The sequence below is a fragment of the Hylobates moloch genome, unplaced genomic scaffold (genome assembly GCF_009828535.3).
Source record: "Hylobates moloch isolate HMO894 unplaced genomic scaffold, HMol_V3 SCAFFOLD_10, whole genome shotgun sequence".
Classification (NCBI taxonomy): domain Eukaryota; kingdom Metazoa; phylum Chordata; class Mammalia; order Primates; family Hylobatidae; genus Hylobates; species Hylobates moloch.
Window position 1 is genome coordinate 52,955,703 of NW_026652285.1, and position 12,078 is coordinate 52,967,780.

Genomic DNA, 12,078 nt, shown 5'->3' on the forward strand with positions numbered 1-12,078 from the left:
AAAGTTTATTTAATGAACTCCATAGGTCAGTAAAGTCCAGCAGACTCAATATGTCCCCGTATTGACTCTATATGACTTACAATGGATTGTTGGTGATCAAGACAAGAAAAGGGGGAGTGAGAGTGTCAACCTTGCCAGCTATGGTTTATTGTCACTACCACAGTTCCATCCCAAACTAGCCAACCCCAGGTTCATTTTCTATGATTGAAAATTGTTCCTTTTTTTCCTCAAAAAAAGAAAGAGGTGATTTTTTGTGGAATATCCTTGTCCAAATTTCCTTGTATTGTCCTGAAGCCCAAATATGCATTATTATGTTTAATAAATTATTTCCTTTTCGGAGAAAAAATGAAAATAATATGATATTAATTTATTATTTTTAAATAAGTCTGACATATCATCATCTTTCTTCCTAGTTCCTCTAGGAAATCTTTGTCCAAAATTTGTACAGTTTGTTTTGTTCCAGAAAACAAAATCAAGAGATTATTCCTAATTGAACTCTCTCCAAATGATAGCAAGGAATTATGGTTACATGCCATAACTGTAAACCATTTATGCCCTGGTTAGAAAGGGCTTATAATATTTCTCCTCTTTTCAAACAAAATTTGGGTCTGAGCAAAATCTTTTTGTGTTCTACCAACCTCAGCCTTGTTGGGAATGGAACTCCAAGTTTGCTCTGACATGCTATAAAAGGAATCTTATGAGGAGAGGGCTAAAACCAATTTTATAGTATGTTAATTATGTACAGTGTTATTTTAAATAGATGTTTTAAAATGTAACATTATATGAAAAATTTTTAGAGAGCTCTCTTCTTGGTTCTGAAACTTCCGCATGTCATATATCTGATACACCACGTCAGCCCCAAGAGAGAAAAACACATTACTGAAATAAGCCTGAGAAATAAGATTCGAACTAGACAAATCCCTGTACGATTTTCAAATCTTTCTTGTCACGCTGAAGCTTCTAGCTCCTAGGACAGTAACACACATTTCTCTTTTCCTGACACTGAAGATCATGTCTCCTCTCTTGGGCATAAGGTTTAGAGTGATATTTAGGTGACAATAATATGTGGTGAAGAGTAGGTCCAGCTGGCATGCTCACAATGACCAAATTGTGTTAATCATATTTTAATTCAATACATTTCTCCAATATTAACTGGCAAATAAATGATATACTTGCTTTCTAGACATATTTCAGGAAGACCAGAAAACATGGATTCTTTATTTATTTTATTATACTTTAAGTTCTAGGGTACATGTGCACAACATACAGGTTTGTTACATAGGTACACATGTGCCATGTTGGTTTGCTGCACCCATCGACTCATCATTTATATTAGGTATTTCTCCTAATGGTTGTGGGAAGTCAGGGACCCCAAATGGGGGGACCGACTGAAGTCATGGCAGAAGAATGTGGATTGTGAAGATTTCATGGACATTTATTAGTTCCCCAAATTAATACTTTTAGAATTTCTTACCCTGTCTTTACTGCAGTCTCTAAACATAAATTGTGAAGATTTCATGGACACTTATCACTTCCCCAGTCAATATCCTTGTGATTTCCTATGCCTGTCTTTACTTTAATCTCTTAATCCTGTCAGCTGAGGAGGATGTATATCACCTCAGGACTATGTGATAATTGCATTAACTGCACAAATTGTAGAGCATGTGTGTTTAAACAATATGAAATCTGGGCACCTTGAAAAAAGAACAGGATAACAGCAATGTTTAGGAAATGAGAGATAACCTTAAACTCTGACTGCCGGTGAGCCGGACAGAACAGAGCCATATTTCTCTTCTTTCAAAAGCAAATGGAAGAAATATTGCTGAATTCTTTTTCTCAGCAAGGAACATCCCTGGGAGAGAGAATACGTTCTTGGGGGTGGGTCTGAACTGGCCCCCCTGGGCATGGCCATCTTCTATGGTCGAAACTGTAGGGGTGAAATAGAACCCAGTCTCCCATAGCACTCCCAGGCTTATTAGGACGAGGAAATTCCCGCCTAATAAATTTTGGTCAGATCGGTTGCTCTCAAAACCCTGTCTCCTGATAAGATGTTATCAATGACAATGCTGCCTGAAACTTCATTAGCAATTTTAATTTCACCCCGATCCTGTGGTCCTGTGATCTCGCCCTGCCTCCATTTGCCTTGTGATATTCTGTTACCTCGGGAAGTATGTGATCTCTGTGACCCACACCTATTCGTACACTCCCTCCCCTTTTGAAAATCCCTAATAAAAACTTGCTGGTTTTGTGGCTTGTGGGGCATCACAGAACCTACTGACATGTGATGTCTCCCCTAGTCCCAGGTCCTCCTCCCACCCTTGACTTGGGAGTGGGCCCAGCTTTAAAATTTCTCTCTTTTGTACTCTGTCCCTTTATTTCTCAAACCGGCCGACGCTTAGGAAAAATAGAAAATAACCTTTGTGACTATCGGGGCAGGTTCCCAGATACCTAATGCTATCCCTCCCCCAGCCCCGCAGCCCCCGACAGGCTCTGGCATGTGATGTTCCCCGCCCTGTGTCCAAGTGTTCTCATTGGAGAACATGGATTCTTATCCATAATAAATAAACTGCTGGTGAATTTCTTTCAGGATAGACCATAATGGATCTAGAACATAATCTTTATATACTTAGATACTTCACACAGGACCAAAAATATCATCTGGTTTGCAAGGCTCCATTAGAAGAGAAATGTAGCATGACCCTGTGGGACAATTGCTGGTCCCTGCCCTACATTTTCTTAGAGGACTGGAGCCCAGTGTGGGCCATGGTCAACTTATGAGTTGAGGTAAAGGCCTCATCCTAGGAGTGCATGTGCTTATTACACATATGTCACCATGCAAAGTACCCAGAGAAAATACATGTAAAGTAAATTGCCCATCTTGAGCGAGTTGTGCTCGCTTCTTTTTACAAATTTGCTAAAACACTCCTTTGTTTTGTACCGGATGTTGCTAAAACAACATTTGGGCCTGAGACTCTTCTCCAGGTCATTCAGGTGGCAGTGGCCCAGCCAGGCTGTGAACCTGGGCTATGTGATTCCACAGCTCACGCTCTGGCCTATGTGCCTCCTTATCGTGGAGACATGGTGTTTTCTCATTCTTTCCTGTAGCCAGATGGAGGTTCATTGCCTCTGCTTCTGTCCTTCGCTGGAGACGGGCAATTTACTTCACACGTTTCTTCCTTGGTCTGGCTGTAGGCTCTCGGGCCAGTGGCCGCCCCTTGCCCTCAAGGCCATTGCGCCTGCCCGGGACAGCCGGGCCCTTTCTTATTCCTGTTCAACCCGTGGCAGCCTCCTAGGCCCTCCTCTCCAGGCAGCTTGTGTGGCACCCCTTGTCCTCTCCCACACGACAAGGGTGACCCTCTGGAGTTCCTGCAGGCTGTGGCCTCCGAGCTGCCTGTTGGGAACTCCCAAAGGTTGCTGCACCCAGGGTCCCTGAGGACCCTCCTCCCGGCCGCAAGGTCGCCCTCCCGCTGCCTTCACCACCTAAGCAGGTCCCAACCAGGCTCCCGAAGGAGACTGAGGGTAGGGCCGAAGAGGAGCCCAGAACAGTGACGCAGGAGCATCACGTAGAGACCCAGGAGCAGTATGACAAGAAAAGGGCCCCTGTAGCCACGGCAGGACTTTATCCACGTCTAGGGCCCTGGAGACCCAGGGAGACCTCACCTCCTTCGAGTGCAGGCCTGGGCCTCTGCAGGGAAATGCCCACCCCTACTTGTCGGAAAACCATTTGAGAGAGAAGGCCCAGGTGTCTCCAGTGAGTGGCTCCTTCTGGGAGGGCCATGTGGCCCCCAGCTCACACAGCCCTGCTGGAGGTGGCCTTCCCCTTGGGAAGCCTGACCCGGCTCCAGCAGTGCTCCCGACCCCGGCCCCAGGCTGCTCCCTGCAGCCAGAGAAGGTGGCCAGGAAGGTGCTGGATGAAGACCATCCACCCAGCTCTCCAAGCTTGCTGATGTTGGGGAAGAAGATGCAGGGCAAGAAGCCTTCAGCTCTTCCATTATGAAACTCTTCTCCACTCAGAGCTGCCAGCAACAGGCCCTGTGAAAGGAAAATGTGGATTCCACCGCTGCTGCCCCTGGCCCCACCCTGTGATTGATGTGGAATAGAAGTGAGCTGTCTCCACCTGCTAAGCTTCCCTATCTGTCTATTGAGGGATACCTGGGCAACTTGGAGAACAGCATGGGGTGTAAACAGAACAGCAAAATCTTGGAAAATAAAATGGACACTTTGGAGGACAAAACGGAGGCCAAGGCAAACTGCAGCACCATCCAGCCTGCCCCTGCTATCTCCCCACATGCGGAAACTTCAGACTCCCTGTCCCTGGCCACCTACACTTCTCAGGTCCCAGCTCCTCCTTCCACCCTTGACTTGGCTGAGCCGGCTCCCAGACCCCGCTGCCTGTCCATCACACCAAGAATATCCAAAATCCCTAACTCTCCGTTGTCTCTTCCCACTGACCTTGTTCCCATTTGTTGGGTTCCACCTAATGAGGAAGGAGGTTCTTCTCATTCTGGAGTAGCTTCAGCATCTCCCACTTCTGACTCCCTGACACCTAGCCCCACACCTTTCTCCTTCCAGCCTACCTTCGGAAGGGAGTTCCCTACAGCCATGTGTGTGCATTCCCTTCCTCCTCTTTCCTCTCCCACCCTTCTTCCAGGACCTTCCACCAGGATCTCTGTTATCACCAGCAAGCAGATGAATTCCGTAGCAGTCATTTCCACCATCACAGCAAACACATCTGCCCACCAGACCTTGCAGCCTCCTTCAGATCCTCAGGTCCTCGATAGGGACACCACTTTCCCACCTAAGGCTGTGATGTTCAGAACTTCCTCAAGCTCCAGGATGAACTCTCTACTAGTTTCCCAAATTGATGGCAGTGCACAGCAGGGGCCCCCTGGTAAGACTCAACCTACATCACCCAGCTACATTTATATTCCCCAGCCCCGCCCCTCATCCCAAATTTGGGGCCCCTGATTTGGCCAAGGCAAACTGCAGCACCCTCCAGCCTCCACCTGCAGAGACTTCATACTCCCTGTGCCTGGCCACCTACACTTCCCAGGTCCCAGGTCCTCCTCTCACCCCTGACTTGGGCATTGCCTCAGCCCACATCTCCACCAGTTTGCCTGCACAGCCAGTCATGAGACCAATGACAACTTCTAACCACACTGTAAATCTGGGAGCCACTGCTCCACTCACATTGGGGGCCCCTAATGGGCAGCAATGGAAAGGCTGTCTCCCCAGCACCCCTGTTACTCTGAGCCATCCCATCATGGCTCATCCAGACACCTCCAGTTTAGGGAGCAGCACCTCTGCAGCATCATCATCCATTCCTACCACTGAAAGCAGTGCTGTGGATACCACCCTTGTTCAAAAGCTGTCATCTTCCAGTCTGCCTCTGTCTCATGGAAGAAGGGTATCCTTGTCTTATCTGAGGCTCCTTGGTTCTGGGAATACAGATCCCAGTGGCAACATTGTCTCAGTTCATGTCTCCACCAGTTTGCCTGCACAGTCAGTGGTAGGACCAACTGTAACTTCTAACCACACTGTAAGTCAGGGAGCCACTGCTCAGCTCACACTGTGGGTCCCTGATGGGCAGCAGTGGAAATCCTCTCTCCTCAATGGTTTTCTGAGACTTCCCAGACACCTCCAGTTTAGAAAGCAGCACCTCTGCAACATCATCTTTCCCTCCTACCATTGACAGCAAGGCTACGGATACCACCCATTTTTCAAAAGCTGCTATCTTCCACTCTGCTGCTGTCTCAAGGAAGAAGTGCATCCTGTCTTATCTGGGGCTCTCTGCTTCTACAAACAAACAACTCAATAGAAACATTGCCTCAGTTCACATCTCTACCAGTTTGCCTGCACAGTCAGTCGTAGGACCAACTGTAACTTCTAATCGCATTATACATCCGGGAGCCACTGCTCAGCTCACATTGGGGGCCTCTGATGGGCAGCATTGGAAAACCTGTCTCCCCAGTACCCCTGTTTGTTTTTCTGAGCCTTCCCATGATAGCTCCTCTAGACACCTCCAGTTTAGGGAGTTGAACCTCTGCATCATCATCATCCATTCCTACCATTGGCAGCAGCACTGTGGGTACCACTCCTTATTCAAAAGCTGTCATCTTTCAGTCTGCTGCTGTCTCAAGGAAGAAGTGCATCCTATCTTGTCTGGTGTTTCATGGTTTTGGTAACACAGAACCCAGTGGCAACATTGTGTCAGCCCACATCTTCACCAATTTACCTGCACAGTCAGTCATGGGACCGATCCCAACTTCCCACCATGCTGTAAATCCATGATCCACCTCCCAGCCCATATTTGGGGCTTCTCATGGGCAGGATAAGTCAGACCGTTCTTTTATTCTGGGAAACCCAGCAACCCCAGCACCAGTTATAGGCCTAAGATGTTCTTGCAGCCAGCCACACAGTGGCAGCACAATGGCAGCAGATCTCACCGGCGTGACATTACCATATTTTGCATTTGGCTTGCCTATCAATGTGCAGCCAGGTACGATTAAAAACCCAAGTGCTTTCCTCATTGGCACAGCCAAGTCATCTACATTTAGAGATACCACCAGAATGCCTGGCACTGGAGACAGTAACTGCATCAGTTGACAATTCTACTCTAGGCCCATGGGGGATAATGAGACCTGGAGCCCCTAGACATGGTGAAAACATTGGGGTGAAAACACGTCTCTGCAGTTCCACATCAAGAACACCGAAAACTATACCAGGATGGAGGGGAACAGCCAGCACCAGCCTGTTCCCCCATTTGGTCAGGTAGCCTGGGGCTCACCTGCTCACACCACATTGGTTGTGGCTACAAACACCAGCACCTTCCTTGCTTGTTCCACCTTCATGCCAAATATCTGGCATGCACCGCTGCAGAACCCAGGTGTTGCACCAGGAAGAGGCAACCACATTCCCATTGTTGGAGGCCCTCGTGGTTCCTTTTTCCATCAGTCCATGGTCGGTCCACCTGGACAAAACACAAGTAGTGCATCTACAGTGAATTCCACCATAGCTATAATGAGAGGCCTTCATGTGCCGGCACAGTAGCCAAGCTCCCAAGGCCACCTGGACAATGATTAGATGGTGTCATGGGGGACAACAGCACAAATGCTGTGAGTGGTCACACTCATAGTTCCCCATTTACAAAGAGCACCTGAGGCCCACCTGTGGTGTGATGGGGGACAAATAAGAAGTAAGTTCACCTCCAAATGCAATCTCCATGAATAAACTTTGCCCCTGGAGAAAATTAAAGTAAATTAAACTTAAAGTAAATTAAACTTAAATTAAACTTAAGCTGCTCTCTCCCTTCATGAGCCAGAGGCCCCAAACCTCAATGGGTGTGTGTGTGTGTGTGTGTGTTTGCGTGTGTGTGTTTGTGTGTTGGAGGGCATGAAGAGACTGATAAACCCAGTCAGAACCACAGTGTATTTGAGACACTCCCCTGTGGAAGGTAGAGGAAACCAGCATGTGTCAGCTGTGCTTTCTCTGGCTTGACTCTTAACCTGGTTGTCCCAAGTGCCCAGCCAGTTCTCTAATCTTTGAACTGGCAGGATACCCCCTGCTATTTACAGGTGCTACTTTTCCACTTGCCTGTTTTTCACAATGAGCCCTTATCTTTCCCAATTGTGTGTATTAAAAGCTTGTTCTTGCTAATGTGCCTCTGCTCATGTGTCTTTGCTCTTTGACTCAGCTGTGGAGGAAGAATTTACGTGTATGAGGAATGATGTGTTGAGGCAGACTTTACGCAAAACTTTCTGTATGCCAGGGAATAAGATGTGGAAGCAGCCACCCTTTCTGACTTCACAGGCTGAGTCCTGAAGCCTCTGTGTGAGGTTTGAGCATCAGGGATGACAACATAGTGAAACATGAGGTTCAGACCAGGGCGAGACCAGGTGGCCCGTCCTTGCCTTTTCTGTCTGTTCTTCTCTCCTACCTCATTGGAAACAATATATTTCCTGATGTGTGTTAGGAACCTGCACTTTCTCATTTTCATTTTAAAAAATTGTTTAAATGTCTTTTGTGTGTGTCTTTTTGTTTTAGACTTAGGTATGTCATCCTTACAGATTCCTGCTTCACTCAGAGAGGTTGGGCTTAGCATCCAGCTTCTTGCATGTAGAGGCATCAAGAAAGGAAGCACTCATGCCTACTCTGTAATTATTGAAAATTCATGTTTACTTAGAATTTATCATGCTGCTTAAAACGATCAGAAAAGATTCGTTTTAAAAACTGCTCTGGCTCTAGTCTAAATCACCAAGATATCAAATCACAAGAGTTACAGTTACACCCAGATCTGGCTGACCTTAGCATTCTGCTAGGTCTCCACTAGACTGAAATGCCGAAAATACAATCTTTTATAAGATATTTCACAACCCAGGAGAATCATCTCAAGATGGGGAAAGAAGAAAAGTACAAGCATTTCCCTCAGCTTCTAGCATATTCAACATTTGCTAGTGATGACTTTACAATAAACTCTGTGCTAGGCCCTGAAGATACAGAGTTGAAAGACATCTCTTGCCCCAGAAAATTTACAATGTATTCGGGGAGACAGATGACCAGACCAAACAATTAACTGGATAGGTAGGTGCTGAGATAATGGGAGCAGGTAAGAAGAACATTAACTGCTTCTGGGGTAAATGAAGGATGGACTGCACCTTCAAGGAGGAGAAGGGGACAGTTGAGTGGATAAGGCCTACTTCTGGGTCAAAGCAATAGCATTAAAAGGCTAGAGAAAGAATGTAGATGACCAGTCAGTGGGACACTAGACTGGTAGTCAGGTGTGTTTGAAGAGTGAAACCAAAGGTGGGAGGTGCACCTGCAGGGTTCCACAAGGGTGGATAGAAAACAAACTTAAACACCACAGTGGGGCACCTGTTCATTTTTCTGAAAGCATGAGAAGTCATGAAGGGATTGTAAGCAAAGATATGACAAGATTATATGTAGATTGTAGAAACCTCCCTGTGACTGTGTGAGAAAGAAGAAGTAAATGATGCCAGGGCAGAGGCAAGGAAACTTAATGACACTGCAGTGAGTCAAGGAAAGATGAAGCAATGAGTTCCTGGTCTAAAGGGCCTGACAGCAGGGATAGTGAGGAGGTCAGAGAAGAGGGAAGTTAAATGGGTGACAGCAACAAGCCCAGGCCTATCGTCATCATCTGGCTTGAGTAAACAAACATGAGTGATTTTGGCAAAAATTTAAGTTCTACTTTTCATAGTGTGAGATAATGGTGGAAAATCCAGATTCTATTTGGAAAGCAGTTCATTCACTCTGTCAATTTAATGTATCTGTTGAGCATCTGGGATGTGCTGTGGACTATTGTAGGTAGTAGTGTCAATTACAAGAAAGGAAAAATTCCTGACTTTGTGGACTCTGCATTCTAGTTGAAGTGGAGAAAAGAAGCAACAAACATGGAGATTATCTGGTAGGTTAGCCAGTAACAAATGCTATGGAGAATAAAGAAGTATGTGGAGGATTGAGATTGTGGATAGAGAGAAGCAGGGGTTTCCATTTAAACTGTGGACAAGACAAGCCTCACTGGGAAAGTGAAATGTGAGCCTCAGAGGCAACTGAGCCAGATATCTGAGCAAAGAGCATCCCAGATAATAGGAATAGTCACTGCAGAGGCTCAGGGGAAGGACGCCTCTCAGGTCCTCAGGGAGCAGCTAGTGAGGCAATGTGGCTGGAATGGAGTCAGTATGAGGGAGGGAGGGAGGGAGACAGGGAGGGGAGGAGGACAGAGAAAATGTGGGGTGAATTCCTTGCACCAACATTTATTAGTTGTACAAACAGTAGAGTCAATCTTCAAGAGTCTCAGTAAAGTCAGTTCTTAAGCTATGGAATGTTTACCTGAGAAAATTTCTTTTTTTTCTTTTATTATTATTATACTTTAAGTTTTAGAGTACATGTGCACAATGTGCAGGTTTGTTACATATGTATCCATGTGCCATGTTGGTGTGCTGCACCCATTAACTCATCACTTAGCATTAGATATATCTCCTAATGCTATCCCTCCCCACTCCCTCCACCCCACAACAGTCCCCGGAGTGTGATGTTCCCCTTCCTGTGTCCATGAGTTCTCACTGTTCAATTGCCAACTATGAGTGAGAACAAGCGGTGTTTCATTTTTTGTATTTGCGGTAGTTTGCTGAGAATGATGATTTCCCTGCAAAGGACATGAACTCATCATTTTTTTATGGCTGCATAGTATTCCATGGTGTATATGTGCCACATCTTCTTAATCCAGTCTATCGTCGTTGGACATTTGGGTTGGTTCCAAGTCTTTACTATTGTGAATAGTGCCGCAATAAACATACATGTGCATGTGTCTTTATAGCAGCATGATTTATAATCCTTTGGGTATATACCCAGTAATGGGATGGCTGGGTCAAATGGTATTTCTAGTTCTAGATCCCTGAGGAATCGCCACACTGACTTCCACAATGGTTGAACTAGTTTACAGTCCCACCAACAGTGTAAAAGTGTTCCTATTTCTCCACATCCTCTCCAGCACCTGTTGTTTCCTGACTTATTAATGATGGCCATTCTAACTGGTGTGAGATGGTATCTCACTGTGGTTTTGATTTGCATTTCTCTGATGGCCAGTGATGATGAGCATTTTTTCATGTGTTTTGGCTGCATAAATGTCTTCTTTTGAAAAGTGTCTGTTCATATCCTTCGCCCACTTTTTGATGGGGTTGTTTGCTTTTTTCTTGTAGATTTGTTTGAGTTCATTGTAGATTCTGGATGTTAGCCCTTTGTCAGATGAGTAGGTTGCAAAAATTTTCTCCCATTCTGTAGGTTGCCTGTTCACTCTGATGGTAGTTTCTTTTGGTGTGCAGAAGCTCTTTAGTTGAATTAGATCCCATTTGTCAATTTTGGCTTTTGTTGCCATTGCTTTTGGTGTTTTAGACATGAAGTCCTTGCCCATGCCTATGTCCTGAATGGTATTGGCCTAGGTTTTCTTCTAGGGTTTTTATGGTTTTAGGTCTAACATGTAAGGCTTTAATCCATCTTGAATTAATTTTTGTATAAGGTGTAAGTAAGGAAGGGATCCAGTTTCAGCTTTCTACATATGGCTAGCCAGTTTTCCCAGCACCATTTATTAAATAGGGAATCCTTTCCCCATTTCTTGTTTTTGTCAGGTTTGTCAAAGATCAGATAGTTGTAGATATGCGGCATCATTTCTGAGGGCTCTGTTCTGTTCCATTGATCTATGTCTCTGTTGTGGTACCAGTACCATGCTGTTTTGGTTACTGTAGCCTTGTAGTATAGTTTGAAGTCAGGTAGCATGATGCTTCCAGCTTTGTTCTTTTGGCTTAAGAGAATAACACCGTTTCCTATCAATAACACTGTGTCCTATTAAGGACAATGCAGGAATAAATAGCCACAAATTCCTTTGATTGGAATTTATGTTTCAGATAAGAAAGCCTATTTAACAAAATCTCAATGGTCTTTTGCCATAATAATAGGTTAATAAGTTAATTAGCCAACCAAACATTCATATATGCTATACTATTTTTCTTCACTTAAATCTTTATTTGTTAAGCACTTTCCTTGAAGTCTTACATTCTTCTAAGTTGTCTTTTCTCAAACTGGGTTCTATAGATCCTTGGTTCTCAAAGAACCAAGAGTTTTCTATGAGAAATCTAAAATGCTAATTTTTATTTAAATGAGGATTTACAAATTTAATATATTTATCTTTTAATTCTCTGAATAATCCCCTTATAAAAGGATACTCCCCTCTCAACCTCAGGGATCTAATTTGTGCTTGTATTTATGACTACGCTGTTGCTCAGTTAGCTCTCAAAATGAACACATTTAACTCTTAAAGTGTCGTTAAATATGTCTGGTAGCCATTAGGTGAATAACAATCATAATATCAGAAGGACAATAATTGCCTGATTTCTGCCTCGTACCTATTTTGAGTACTTTTACTGTCAATAAATACAAAATTTCTCTTTTACAATGATACTTCTCAATTGAAGACACTTTTCATAGAATAAGACTTTAATGTCTTATTGGAATTAAAGAACAATCTTTAACATAATATTACATAAAATTAGCAAAGCAAATCTTACA

The 12,078-nt window shown here is 44.6% G+C and overlaps 1 long non-coding RNA gene across 1 annotated transcript in view; it reads right to left on the reverse strand.

The window, feature by feature from the left end:
• Nucleotides 1-6,828: 6,828 nt before the first annotated feature.
• LOC131384358 (uncharacterized) overlaps nucleotides 6,829-12,078 on the reverse strand; it is a 42,534-nt gene continuing 37,284 nt past the window's right edge. The window contains exon 3 of the long non-coding RNA XR_009215133.1: nucleotides 6,829-6,970. This is a non-coding gene — a long non-coding RNA (uncharacterized LOC131384358). The remainder of the gene's footprint in view (nucleotides 6,971-12,078) is intronic.